This window comes from Festucalex cinctus, chromosome 1 (assembly GCF_051991245.1).
Source record: "Festucalex cinctus isolate MCC-2025b chromosome 1, RoL_Fcin_1.0, whole genome shotgun sequence".
NCBI classification, from domain to species: Eukaryota; Metazoa; Chordata; class Actinopteri; order Syngnathiformes; family Syngnathidae; genus Festucalex; species Festucalex cinctus.
In genome coordinates, this window is record NC_135411.1 from 27,830,109 (window position 1) to 27,846,013 (window position 15,905).

Below are 15,905 nucleotides of genomic sequence, written 5' to 3' on the forward strand. Positions count from 1 at the left end.
TTAGCACCTGCTATACTTGCATTTGCATAAAGCAGTAGCTTCAACTTCAGCTCGTTTTGCGGTGGTAGGGGTTAGCATTTAACACATCTGTTGTCTCCATGTGAGGCAGGTCTGCTCACAGGGATGCTTTCATTGCACCAAGGGGCCCCCTGATAGATAGCCCTTCGTTCCAGTGGAAAAGGGCGAGTGGGATAATGGGAAGAATGGGGGAAACCATCAGTCCAGCACACCTCCTCCTTCATAGCCCCTAAACATCCTGTTGAAAGGCTTTAACAAACCTACTCTAATCAGCTTCAGCACGTTTCCCACCGCTGAGCTTGCAGATTCTTCTTAATTTTACGATGCCTTGTGATACACAAGGACAGAATTAACTGAGATGTGTTTTGCTTTTTTTTTTTGTGATACTTGTTCCATTACCTGCACAGAATGGTACAATTGTGGCAAATAGGATACAAATGTGGCAACACCCAAGGAATTGGTTTTAAACACAAGGCACACGGGTTCGATAGTCACTGAGCATGAGACGGTGTTGATACAAAAAGAATACAAATGAAAATTTATTTAATTCATGCACAACAATAAACTTGGTCCAGAGCTCAACAATGGTGTCAAGGCCCTTTGACGGGGGGGAGAACACCTATAAAACAAAATTACACACCAATAAATGTGACACACTCACGCCAGTGAAGGAGGGGAAGTGAACCCACAACCAGGGAGGCACAGCACACACAAAAAACCGGTCGCCACCACCTTGAACCACCACCGTTGAGCCTGGATAAAAAGGGAAAGAAAGGAAAACACAAATGAGGAAATCAATCCAACAAAACCCACCCAAATTAACCCCAATCGAATAATAAGGAACTATTAAAATATCTATTTTTAAGAAATCCAATCCTCTTAAAATGCAGTCCACGCAGGCAGGTCGCTGGCCGAGTCAGCCGAACCGGAACGTCGTAGTGACACCACCGTGTAGTTCGCTGACTGGCACCGATGAGAGTTCAAGCAGACTTTCCCAGGAGGGAGAGAAGGCGGTGCGGCACCACGGGGATCAGCCGCGCTCCCGACGGCGAGGGTTCACACAGTAGGAAAAGATCATAAACAGCAAGCAACAGCAAAGCAAAGCAGCCGCGGTCTAACGGCGATGTCCGTCTGCTCCCCACAACACGCCCGTCCCTGTCACAAAGTTAGCGATTAATATAAAATTCTACAACTACAATAAAATCCACCTACCAGCAGCATCCGCAGGAGAAGGCAACAGTTCACGCGGACAATCTCAATGAAGATCGCAAGGCAGGGCAGGGAGGAGAATTCTGGTAAACCAGGCATGCATAATCTACCAAGAAGAACAAAAATGTGTCGCACCAATAAAGCGATCAATAACACGCTCGCTAACTTACCTGAGTCAGACATAGTGACAAGCACCGAGGATGGCAAGACCCGGAAGTGGGTGGGCCTCCACACCAAAGAGTCAGTGCGCAAGATAGTAATCTGCCAGTTTTTATAGTCAACGTTGAAGTGCACTAACCAATAGAGGGTCATTTTAAATCAGTGCAGGTGAGCTCAATCACCTTGTCACATTCTGCCCCCCCTTTTTGTGTCGTCGCCCCGACGATAAAACATTGTCTAACTCCAGGGTCTAAACAAAGCTGACTGCCCATTGGCTGCCACCCCCGAAGAGACTGCTGCCTCCCGCGATTGGACCGGCCGAGGGAGATGATGCACATTTGCATGACGTCCAGCTGTGGCACGACCAGTACGACGGAGAATCCTCTGACTACTCGTGGGGTCAACGGTCAATGGTGCCCGTGATTCACCTGGTAAAGACATTTGTGTAAAGTGTTGTTCCAGAGCTGGATGAGAGGAAGGTCCCAGATTAGGGACAGGCCCAGCTGCCTCCATTTGAGAAGGCCCCACCTGAGGAGCTCCACTTGTTAAAACAAAGAGGGCATCCTCAGGCCACGAGTCATCTTCTACGTGCGGTACATCAGTAGGTGACACTGAGACCGGGGCCTCAACTGGGCAATCAGCTCCAACCACTGCCTTAAGCAGGGTCCGGTGAACATGTTTCACCTTGGTTTGGTCTGCTATTGGGGCAATGGTGTACACAGAACCACCCAGACTTGGTGTTCTCACTATTTTATAGACCACGGAGTCCCATAGGTCTCTGATTTTATGACGACCTCGTGGACCGCAGTCTCTCATGAAGACCAACTGACCTTGCACTAATGGAACATCCCTGACCTGTTGATCATGGGCCTCTTTACGACGGCCTGCTGCAACCTGCATCCGATCCCGAGCACTTTGAAACGCGATCTGCAAACGGGTCTGGTGCTCCAAAATCCACTCATCTACTCTGCCACCAACAGGCTCCTGTACTCTACCCAACAAAAAGTCAACTGGGAGCCGTGGTTCCTGACCAAACATCAGGAAATATGGAGACTCACCAGTGGACTGATGGGGAGTGGTGTTATAAGAGTACAGAAGCTGCGGTAGGCATGCAGTCCAGTCTCTCTTGTGTGATGCTGGCAAGGTACGCAGCAAATTGTGCAGGGTCCTGTTAAATCTCTCACACTGGCCATTACCTGCGGGATGGTAAGGGGTAGTACGAGATTTAACAATGCCATATAAATTACACAGTTGCTGGATCAAGAAACTCTCAAAGTTACGCCCTTGGTCCGAATGAATTCGAGCCGGGACACCAAACTTTGAGAACCACTCTACAACCAGCACCTGAGCCACAGTACAGGCTTTCTGGTCACGGGTGGGAAACGCCAGTGTGTACTTGCTAAAAACATCTGTAATAACAAGGACATTTTCAATCCCATTTCGAGCTGGCTCCAGAATTGTAAAGTCAATCGCCAAGATCTCATTTGGTCGGGAAGCCAGAAGGTGTCCCATAGTGGCCCGGGCCCGATGCGGAGTGTCCTTGGCGACTTGACATCTATCACATGTCTGACACCACTGGTCAACATCTGATGTCATGCCAGGCCAGTAACACCTCTGCCTGAGTAACTCCAGGGTCCTCCCTACTCCCTGGTGACCATGTTTTTGATGTACCTCAGTCAAAACTTCTTTCTTCAAGGCAGATGGCAACAGCAGCTGGAGGACTGCCTCAGCACCATCAGGTCTATAGACCTGGCGGTAAAGGGCTCCACGTCTCTCCACCAACCTATCCCACTGACGAAGGAGAGCCAAAGCAGATTTCGACAACTGCTGGCGCTCCTCCCGGGTTGGCCGCCGTTTGCTCTCCCAAAACGGCCATAACTCAGCCAGGATTGGGTCAGCCCTTTGAAGGGCACACATGTCCACCTGGGGATGATGTGGCAAGGCTGCAATAGCAGCTTGAATAGTTTGTGGCCTTGTCCCCTTAAGGGCTTGTTGTAAAGGTTTTGGGAGGGTCGTGCCTGGAAGCATTGCTTCCAGGTCACTCACACCAGGTGAAGGTTGGCGAGAAAGTGCATCTGCATTGACATTACTTTTCCCTGAACGGTACTTGATTTCAAAGTCAAACGGTGCCAACTGAGCTGCCCAACGTTGCTCAGTGGCCCCAAGTTTGGCAGATGATAAATGGCTCAGGGGATTGTTGTCTGTATAGACAACACACTTATTACCCAGGAGATAATCTCTAAATTTCTCTGTCATGGCCCACTTGAGCGCCAAAAACTCTAACTTCATAGAGCTATAATTGTTCATATTCCGCTCAGTGGGCCTCAATCCCCGACTGGCATAAGCTATGGGCCTTACCTTCCCATGCTGCTCCTGTGAGAGCACAGCCCCAAGGCCACTATAGCTTGCATCCACCTCCAGAATAAACGGGAGGGAAAAGTCTGCATATGCAAGCACAGGTGAAGTAGTGAGCTTTGTCTTGAGTGTTTCAAAGCTCTGCTGACACTCTGGGGTCCAATGCCCAGCTATCAGCTGTGACTTTTTACTTGCCTTTGAGCCACCCAACTCTGCCACCAGCCGATGGAGAGGGGCAGCCAACTTGGCAAACCCTTCTACGAAGCGGCGGTAATAGCTGGCAAATCCAAGAAATGACCGCAGCTCGGAAGTTGTTTTAGGGGGTTGCCAATTCGCCACCACCTCCACTTTACCTCGATCAGTGGCAACACCCTCACTCGAAATAACATGCCCCAAGTAGTTCACTTGTTGCTGGAAAAAGGAACACTTTGACAGTTTTGCCTTCAGGCCTTCTCGCTGCAACCGCCCCAGCACCAATTCCAGTCGCTCCAGATGTTGCTCAACAGTGGTAGAAAAGACCACAATATCATCCAGATAAAGAAGCAAAGATTGGCATTGTTGGTCACCAAAAATCCGCTGCATGAGCCTCTGGAAGGTGCCGGGTGCATTGCAAAGGCCAAATGGCATGCGGTTCCACTCAAAAAGGCCAAATGGAGTGCAAAATGCAGTTTTGGGGCGGTCTGCTTCCGCCACAGGTACTTGATTATACCCACTGGCAAGGTCCATGGTTGAAAACCAGCAGGCATTTGTCAGGGCATCCAAAGATTCCTCTATTCGAGGAAGGGGAAACGCATCTTTCCTTGTTTTCTGATTAAGTTGCCGATAGTCGACACACATGCGAATTGTACCATCCTTCTTTTTGACCAACACTATGGGTGAAGCATAAGGGCTGCAGCTCTCACGGATGACCTGAGCTTCCAATAGTTGGTTAATATGCTCTTTCACAACCTCATAATCTGAGGGAGGAATGCGCCTATAGCGTTGCCTTACTGGAACATCATCCAAAAGGGGGATGTCATGGGCCAACAGGTCAGTGCACCCCAAGTCACCATCATGAGCTGAAAAGACAGAAGAGTACTTCGCAAGTAGAGCATGAACTTTTTGTTGTTCATCACCTGGCAAGGACGACAAATCAAGATCGTTAATTCTTTCTGGTACTGAAGTGGATGCAGACTGGGTCGACACAGTAGCCACAACTGCTGGTACCTCAGTTACTCCTGCTGGGAGACTGACAACACTGACCCCATCCAAAGTTCCAACAACGGTGCGAGGATAGAGCAAGACATCAGTAGCGCCTACATTTATGATAGGAATGTAAGCTGTACCCCTTTCCACCTGAACCAAAGCTGGTGAAGCCAGAAGTCCAGCAGGAAGGCCGGAGTGCAAGGGCTCAAACAAAACTGCAGCACTGACATCTTGCTCTGAACATGTGGCAGCAATGACTTTCATAGTACCACCAGGGATGAGACATGCCTTTCGACCACGTACTCTGACCCTACCAGAAACAGTGCTGACTTGAGCAACACTAACCTGGTGGCACTTTTGCAATGCCTGCAACACAGGCAGGGGTGCCCCAACAACAGAGGGCAGATTGAACAATGCCAAACCGTGCTGGCCAAAAAGCTCATGGTAACACTTGCGGATGATGTTCATCCCCAGCACACAGGGCGCTGGAGGGACCACCCCAATAGGAGCATCTTTGACCACCAACACCCCACAACGTGACATGAACTTACTGCACAGCTCAACATCCAACTCAAGGTAGCCAATATAGGGGATAGCAAGACCATTGGCTGCTCGGAGATGCAACCAATGACAGGATTTTAGCTTTTCCTGACCCCAAGGTTCAAAATGCTCCAGGAAAAAGCTCTGCGTTATTGTAGACACCATGGACCCAGTATCTACCAAGCATGGGACTGTAACACCACCCATACTAACCTCCACATGCGGGCAAGACGACACAAGGTCAGCAACCTCTTCGGAGCCAATGGCTGTCCCCTCCGAACTGTGGCTCTGCAGCTCGGCGGGCCCTAGTTTTCCGACAGCTGAGGGGGGTTAGATTGTTCTAAAGACTGCTGGTTCGGTAAGGAAGGCTTATACTGGAAAGGAACCCGAGGCCCGTCGCACTCCCTGGCAATATGACCTGGTTGTTGACATCGGCGACAGATAATAGGACCACGAGCGGCAGGGCGAATGCCCTGCTGGGACCTCTGCAAAAGGGAGATGGTCTGGCTAAGTTTGTTTAGCTGCTCCTGCTGGAGCTTCAACATCTCCTTCACCTCACTCAACTCTGATGATTTTGAAATACCAGCCACCACATGGGGGGTACTCTTTACCTCACACTGGAAACCAAGAACTGAAGGAACTGAATGGCTTCGCCCCCTAACTCCCCCAGGTAAACCCTCACGTTCCCACTGGATCGCCTCACTCCGAACCTCCAGCAGGCTAGCAGTAGGCCGCCCTCGGACAAACTGCTTAAGTTCCCGACGGAGTGCACCATCCAAGACAAACTCTACGAATTGATCACGGAGCAACACATCCGAATTTGGCATACCGTTAGGTGCACACCGTTTAACTAGCGTCATAAGACGCATTAATGCCAGTGAAAACTCTTGCAGTGTTTCACCCTCCTGTTGTTTGCGGGAGAAAAAGGCTTCTTGCAAGGCCACGTAGGAGTCAGTAGACCCATAAAGTTCCTGCAAAACAGTTCTAATACATTCTGGATCTCCCTGTTCAGCAATCGAGCGATACCTTATCTCCTCCCGTGCCTCACCCTCAAGGTGATCAAGCAAAAAGAAAGCCTGCTCTGAAATAGAAAAATTACACCCTCTCATGCAGGCCTGTGTCTCCTCCAACCAATCACTCAACCCTATACCCGAGCTACCTCTAAAGTAAGGGCACTTCCTTTCTCTAGACATCAACACTAGTCTTTCTGTTACTGGGGCACTAGCAATCAAAGGGGCAGTAGGGGGCACAGAGGCAGGGGGTGCTGTACTAGGACCGGGCACAGCCACGGCCTGTTCCTGTCTCAACCGCTCATTTTCTGCCCTCAACTGTGCTATTAATTCCCTTAACTCTTGCACTTCCCCCTCCATATTACAATAAAAAAAAAAAAACTAACCCGATAAGGGGCCAGACACGGAGGAAAACAAACTTTGCCCACTAATGGGTCAAAAATAGACCAACGACTGCTTTGCTTTTAGTCAGATCCTACACTGGATTATTATTTCTTTTTTTTTTGAAAATATTCACATCATACAAAAAACAAACACACGTCTCAGCTCTTAGGTAGTGAAAATCCTGCCGACAACGCCAAATTGTGGCAACACCCAAGGAATTGGTTTTAAACACAAGGCACACGGGTTCGATAGTCACTGAGCATGAGACGGTGTTGATACAAAAAGAATACAAATGAAAATTTATTTAATTCATGCACAACAATAAACTTGGTCCAGAGCTCAACAATGGTGTCAAGGCCCTTTGACGGGGGGGAGAACACCTATAAAACAAAATTACACACCAATAAATGTGACACACTCACGCCAGTGAAGGAGGGGAAGTGAACCCACAACCAGGGAGGCACAGCACACACAAAAAACCGGTCTCCACCACCTTGAACCACCACCGTTGAGCCTGGATAAAAAGGGAAAGAAAGGAAAACACAAATGAGGAAATCAATCCAACAAAACCCACCCAAATTAACCCCAATCGAATAATAAGGAACTATTAAAATATCTATTTTTAAGAAATCCAATCCTCTTAAAATGCAGTCCACGCAGGCAGGTCGCTGGCCGAGTCAGCCGAACCGGAACGTCGTAGTGACACCACCGTGTAGTTCGCTGACTGGCACCGATGAGAGTTCAAGCAGACTTTCCCAGGAGGGAGAGAAGGCGGTGCGGCACCACGGGGATCAGCCGCGCTCCCGACGGCGAGGGTTCACACAGTAGGAAAAGATCATAAACAGCAAGCAACAGCAAAGCAAAGCAGCCGCGGTCTAACGGCGATGTCCGTCTGCTCCCCACAACACGCCCGTCCCTGTCACAAAGTTAGCGATTAATATAAAATTCTACAACTACAATAAAATCCACCTACCAGCAGCATCCGCAGGAGAAGGCAACAGTTCACGCGGACAATCTCAATGAAGATCGCAAGGCAGGGCAGGGAGGAGAATTCTGGTAAACCAGGCATGCATAATCTACCAAGAAGAACAAAAATGTGTCGCACCAATAAAGCGATCAATAACACGCTCGCTAACTTACCTGAGTCAGACATAGTGACAAGCACCGAGGATGGCAAGACCCGGAAGTGGGTGGGCCTCCACACCAAAGAGTCAGTGCGCAAGATAGTAATCTGCCAGTTTTTATAGTCAACGTTGAAGTGCACTAACCAATAGAGGGCCATTTTAAATCAGTGCAGGTGAGCTCAATCACCTTGTCACACAAAGAAGAAAGAGAATAGGGGTGTGCCAAAAAATCGATTCATAAAAGAATCGAGATTCTCATTTATGAATCGAATTGAATTGATATTTAATATCCAAAAAGTGATTTTATTTAAATTAGAAATGAAGAAGGGGAAAAGACACTTCGAGCTCACATGCTGTTTTTGTGGAAAAAGGCACTTACAATACAAAATTAATAAATGTTTAAACAAAAAAAATACACTTTAATGTCTCTATTTGTCATTTTGTCTTGCAAAGCAGACTGGAGTAGATCATGACAATGTTGTGCATATCTGTAAATTGAAGCAGAAATCATTTGTCAATCAAATAATTTTGAATCGAAAATCGTTTGAATCGAGAATCGAAATTCATTCTGAATCGAATTGTAGACCCAAAAATCAAATCGAATCGTGAGACAGTCAAAGATTCCCAGCCCTAAAAGAGAATGTTATCCCAACCAAAGAAAAGGGAACATCCTGATTAGGAATATGTGCTGCTTGTGCAGTACAATATCGTCCATCATCCATCCAATTTCTTGACCGCTTATTTCTCACAAGGGTCGCGGGGGGTGCTGGCGCCTATCTCAGTTGGCTCTGGGCAGTAGGCGGGGGACACCCTGGACTGGTTGCCAACCAATCGCAGGGCAGTACAATATCGCTGAAGCAATAATAAGTGAGCAATAATTACTGACTGTTAAGAACATTCAACTGACACCTGGAACTGTGGAGTGGATAAAAGGTTTTACACTGGCTGATTTTTTTCCCTCTTGAACTGATTACAATATTACTCTATTATCACTAACAATTTTAATGACTGTATGTTTTTTTTGTTTTTGTTTGTTTTGTTTCCACGAACATTAGCCCACCCCTGTTAAATATTATTTGCAAGTAAAGTGTCATTCCAGATTAGGAGAAGGCAAACTAAAGTTTCATCTATTGGAATGGTGGGTCAATGGGTGTGGTTGGGTGAGAGGATGTTTACTGCAGCACTCGGGATGCACCAGCAGCAGGGATGGAGGACAGCGCAGGGATGAAAAGACAAAACAATGTCTTATTTAAAGATGGCTCATTGCTGTTTATAGAGTGGCCATGAGGCCAATCAGCATGATGACAACACGTCTCCACCCACTCCATACTGTGTCTATAGTAGTGAACCCTCGTTATTAGCGGGGATTAAGGACCAAGTTTGATGCAAATTTTTGTGGAAAATGTGAGGGTGTGAGTTCTTCAGAAAATAACTTTGGTTGCACTGAAAAATTTGCGAAATGTTTCATTAACAGACTGACAGATCGGCCACCAGGCCGATCATTCAACCAGTTGAAAGATAGACTGTTAAATCAGCCAAGAAACAGACCAACAAACCAAGAGGCTGACTGCCATAGCGACCGACAGACAAGACTGGCCGACAGACCTACAGACATACAGACTGACCAACTAGCTGACAGACAGACTGAAAGCTTGGCTGAGAGACAGAAAGACAGACCAATAGATTGACTGCCACCGGCACCGACAGACAAACAGAGACAGCCCGAGCGACAGAGCAAACGACATATCGTCAGACCGACAGAAAGATCAGGCCTTTTCAGTACATTATTCATTCATAAGCAAACATCTGCTGAACAAACATCAAGCAAAGCAGGCAGTATTACTCTTGATGGGAATGCAGCCAATGTGTGATTCCATGATATCTATATGGACTATAATGCTATTATGTGCATAAATCCAAAGATCATCATCCATTTAAGCGCTTACTGCGACATCTGTGTGGGAACAAATAGAGCCTGTTAAAATCAATTAAAACTGGGGTAAAGCTGCAAGACCACTTAGCAGCTCATGATATATTTCCTCTTATTTCTTTGCACCAGCGGCCGTTTGTCCTGTCCTGTCCTGTACTGACCCTCCTCTTATCTCGTAAATGTCCTCACCGTGTGCACCCCCGAACTCATGCGCACCCCTCCCTGGTTATTGTCTACGCGGCACCGTTGGGATCCCCCATTTAAATCCAAAGAGACACTAGCGCCGCTGCTCACAATGGCGGCCATTGTTATGGCTTGAAAGGAGAGCATGTGCTTTTGCTAATGCCGCACTCTCTGGGACAACCTCGGACATTCAGCCTTTTAATCAAAGAGTGCCGTCACGCTTGGGCGACTTCCTCCGAGGTGCTTGGAGGTTGTGGGAAAAGGGCCCACGAGTAAGTGTGGCCTCCATCTTGGGGGGGCCACCTGATGCTCAGGAATTAACTGTCGGGCGCTGCTTGGTCATGTGAGCTGATACTGGCACTTGTTTCCAGAAATTTAGTACATTTACATTTACTTTTCCTGCCTTATTTGAATGTATGAATGACTGCCAAAGTGATCTTATAACCTGTGTGTGCAATTTTTTGTGCCCGTGGGCCTAATTAGGTTTTTCAAACTGATAATTTAAATGACAACAAAATTCATTTTCCAATTGTACAAACAACTTTAATACTTCACAAAAGCACATGCCTTTGTTATGCCATCTTCCTAAACTCTCTTTCAAAGGCCATGATAGATTTATTGCCGATTAATGTAATTATGTTGATGCACTAAATAGTCACATTATTAAATGTTTCCAAAGAATTACCATACACTTCCTTTTTTTCCATTTCATTTCCGGTATGATTTGGAACGAACTCTGTCCGTCAGCATTCAACAGCTTCGGCTTTGCTGTTTTTGTAAAACTATCATTCCCTTGCCAATGGCTCACCAATTGGCATTGGACAGTGTTGCAAAATTGCCACCTGGCAGGTTTGTCTCCAATCGCAGGTCAACACCAGTTTGAGAAGCTTTTTGGTCGCTCCAGTGCATAATAAAATTTACGCATCCATGTCATGGTTCTCGATACAGGATCTGTTCTTGACAAACTACAAAGCGGAAGGCCTGATATTCCAGCAATCCAACACCATCGCTAGTGCTAATGCTAGTTCATAAATGTTTCACTCTGGTGCATCATGGAACAAGTCCATCAAGCACATTTTGGCATAGACGAGAATACCAGAACTGGGGAAGCTGGAGGCTTATAACCACATTTTTTTTAATCAATTTTCAGTTCCTGCAGGTGTGCCATTACTTTTGTCCATGTAGCACGGCTAATTCCTGCCGTTGATGTCTCCCACGGGAAATGAGAAAAGCTCATAAGCGGTGTCACTGCTACGCTTTCCCACGGCTACGAACATGAGCTCGGCTGATCCTCACTCAGGTCAGTCAAGGAACCACGGATGCAATTAGAGGATTTATTTTATGCAGTTACACTTAAAAAACATACATAACATTCTAAATCCATATTCTGTATGCCATTAGAACAATGGCTTTTTTTTTTTTTTTACTAATCCATTTAATATGAGAGGCTCAGCCCAGCTGGACCTACCACATGGGATAAACCGCTGCTCTGCAGGAGCTCCGTCGGGAGTTGATCCAAAGCCAGCAGCAGGAATTAATCCCGGCGACGAAAGTAGGGGGGATTCCCTGAACGGACCAGGTCTGGGAAGGACGAAATGCTTGGTGAGAAAATACCCTCTCAGGACATATCATTAAGTACACCTGCTACATGACATTCATTATACAAAAAACATCTGCCTCTTTGAAGATAATAGATTGACACCAGCAGACAGGTATTTTCTAATATTTTAGTTGCTTTATAGTCAGGATGAATATTACATTGTTCAAATATTATTTTCAAAACGTGTATTGTTTTTAAATTTATATATCAATGATGAGTTTCAAGGGCCCATTTTAGTCAAATAAATATTTGAGGTATTATAGTCTTCTTATTTCACAATTTTAAAAGTATTTTTTTCTGCAAACACAACACTGCTCATCACCAAAAGAATGCTGTACTTACAGTGAAGCATGCGTCATGCTTCAGGGATGTTTTTGCTTTAGTTTGACCTGGGGCTTTATACAAGGTCCAGGGAATTATGAACAGTTCAAAATTGTGATCAGTTTTACCATGAAACCTTCCAAGCTTCTGCTACAAAATAAAGAAAAAGGCAGGAAAAGCCTCCTAGAACAGATAATTCTATTTAACAGGAGTATGGATGTGATTGTTAAATTAGAGCAGATTCCCAGTTATGAGAATGTGTGCACACCTGTGCAACCCCGTTACCTCAATTTGTTTATTTTTAGTTCACCTTTTGAAAAGATAACATTTTGTCCGAGTTGTGGAAGTTATAAAAACGATTTGAAATGATCTCATCCTGGCATTTGAACTGGAGTCTGTCGACTTTTCATATCCACCTTAATTCATTGTTGATAATTTGAAATTAACCGTTTTCATACATCACTTTATTACAAACTTACTGTTGAAAATGTGCTACTATTTTTTTCAAATGGGTCAATTTAACCTGCAACATCACAAGAATGTTAAAGCAGGCAACTACCAGAACCACAAAGGAAAGTCGTAGTTTACAGTACATAATAAGGCCTGCGTGTCTAACAGATTAGCAGTGCGCCCTCGGCCATTAGGCGGCATTTACAAGATTGCCCCCTCACTGTTTTCGCATAGTAATAAAGTAATTGAAGTGGCCCTGCAGGCACATCTGCTTTTCATTGCGACGGCTCCCTCATTTTGTCTGGCCTCTCATGTTGCCGTATATCACCCTTGCCCCCCGCTGTGCACGCGCTCGCTAAACAACACGGACCGTTTCCCAAACCGTGAAGTGGGATCCAGCGGAGTCATGAAAAAAAAAAAAAAAAAATCTGGTTGGCTGTGAAATTGAAGCAGCGCGCAATTCATCTTCGCTGGTTGGTAATGGCACTAAAGAGCAACAGATGTGGTAGATCGCAGATGGGTGACCTTGAAATTGTGGCGCCATCTGTCATTGATCTCTGTGGGATATACAGTGGCATCAGAGGGGAATATTGTGACACAGTCTTCAAGGGGGTGGGGGCGAGGGGTACCCAACATCAGAGGGAAAATTCCCATCAAGCAGCTCCTGACAGTATCGGCCCCAGAGGATGCTAATCCTGACACCCAAGGGAGTCCACAATGAGTATGAAGCAGAAAAACAGCTCATTTCAAAGACAGGAAAGCTATATGAAAATAAAGGGACACTTACACAGAGCAATCATTATTTAAGATATGGCAGTAAATCGACACCTGATGATGTTGTAAAGACTAGACAGCCCCCCCATTCCCCACCTCAACCCATCCACCTCTCAATCCAGTGTCACTCATTTGATGTTGACTGTTGTGGAGTCTTGGAGCCCACTAAAGTGGGCCGACATGAAACTGTTATGTAAATAGATGTTTGAGTGGTGGTGTGCAGGAGGCTCATAACAGTCATTATGGCAGTTTAATAGTACACTCACGAGTTGTGGGGTGTCCATTGACCAAAGTTGATACAATGTGCTACATTGTCAACAGTAAATATGGAAAGAATCATTTAAACAGTGATACAAGCATGAAAGTTGGTATATATATATATATATATATACATATATACATATGAGGTGATTAAGGATAGAGATGGAAATGTGTTAACCGGTGCCAGAAGTGTGCTGGATAGATGGAAAGAATACGGCGAGGAGTTGTTGAATGAGAAAATGAGAGAAAGAAGAGTAGCAGATGCAATTGTGGTGGACCAGGAAATCATAAGGATCAGTAAAGAAGAAGCTAGAAAGCCACTAAAAAGGATGAAAAATGGAAAAGCTGTTTATGTCTCGATGACATACCAATGGAGGTCCAAAGCATAGGAGAAGTGTCTGTTGAGTTGTTTTTTTTACAAGGTTGTTTAATAGAATTGTAGAAGGTGAGAAGATGCCTCAGGAATGAAGGGAAAGTGTGCTGGTGCCCATTTTCAAGAACAAGGACGATGTGCAGAGTTATCGAGGAATCAAGTTGATGAGCCACACAATGAAGTTATGGGAAATGGAAGCTAAACTCAGGACAGAAGTGAATATTTGTGAGCAACTGTCATGGGAAGATTACTACAGATACATTATTTGCCTTGTGAGTGTTGATGGAGATGTACAGAGAAGGTGACAATGAGCTGCAATGCACCTGTCACCCTATACCAGTGTTTCTCACTTCCGGTCCTCAGGGCCCCCTAGTCAGCCTGTTTTCCATGTCTCCCAATTGCAACGCAGGTGAGGATCGTTATCAGGCTTCTCCAGAGCTGGCTGATTAGCTGTCAATGGAATCAGCTGCATTGGGAATTGGGAGACATGGAAAACAGGCTAGGGGGGCCTGAGGACCGGAATTGAGAAACACTGATCTAGAGAAAGAATGTGACAGGTTACCCAGAGAGGAACTGTGGTACTGAACGAGGAAGTCTTGAGTGGCAGAAAACTATGTTCGATTAGTACCGGACATTTACGAGGCTAGCAGAACAGTGATGAGTGTGCTGTAGATGTGACAGTGGAGTTTAAGGTGGCGGTTGGACTATAGCAGGGATCCGCTCTAAGCCCCTTCCTCTTTTAGAATAGTGATGGCAGAGGCTGACAGATGACGTTAGACTGGTATCCCATGGAGCATGATATTTACAGATGACAGTGTGATCTGAAGGTCTCTTTACTTTTTTTACATAGTGTAATGTACTTTTTGTGTGATGACAAAAATGGTTTATCAGTCATGTTTGGAAGGCACAGATTTTCCGCTCCAAATTTTGGGCATTTAGGTCTATATCTGTTTCAGTTTTGGAGATATGACATCAAATAAACTTTGAGTGCAAGAATTTAATTACTCAACATGAACGAAGAACCCACATGTATGGAACAGTTACAGAACTGTTCTTAAAGGGATACTTCACTTATTTAGCCCATTATAGCAATACAAAGTTAATATTTTGTCTGTAATTAATTTGATACTTTCATTATTTTTCATGTACAATTAGTACCTTTAAAAACCAATCACAGCTCAGCTTGTGAATGTCACATGACCAAACCTAGAAAACAGGTGAGCTGTGATTGGTTCCCAGAGCCCTTGTGATGTCATTTTCAGTGGACAGCAAGTTGTAAAATCTGTTTTTAAAGGAACTAATTGTACGTGAAAAATAATGAGAATATCAAATTTATTATAGCCAAAATATTGTTTGACTGCCAAAAAATGGCTAAATAAGTAAAGAATCCCTTTAAATGGCCATCTTAAAAGTTTGCACAGAGTTTGAGTTGGATTTGAAGATTAAATTTCATGCTTGTATCTCCATTTGAAGGTTCTTTCACTCGTGGTCCATTCGTTCCAGTGCACGTGTAGCGAAACGATTCACACTCACCTTCAAACATATGAACAATTTAGAGTCTATGGTGAGCCGAACAAAAACCCATGCAAACACAGGGAGAACAGGCAAACTCCACACAGAACAGCCAGAGCTGAGGCAGCAGCAGTGTTGGGATGATCACAGAGCAGAGACGCTGCAGTGATTATTTGCCTTGTCAATGTGCATCAGATGCAATCAGCTTTGTGAAAACAAGAACTAGAAATAGCAAGGCTTCAATTTAAACATCCGACAAAGCTTCCGAGACCCCCCCAACCGCGGCGTTTTTTTGTGGCTAACCAGAGAGAGGAAGTGAGTTTGTGTTTGGACGTGGGAGACAAGTTGTGGTTTTGTTTTTCCACGACGGCGGAAGCCATGATTACTTTTCGCTTTAACAAGCCACTGGACGCAAAAAGAACCTGAACAAGCCTACGAGATGGGACGAAAGGCCTGCGAGCGCCGCACAAAGAGGCCTTTGGACGCAAGGAGAATGAAGGCCACACAGACACAGCCC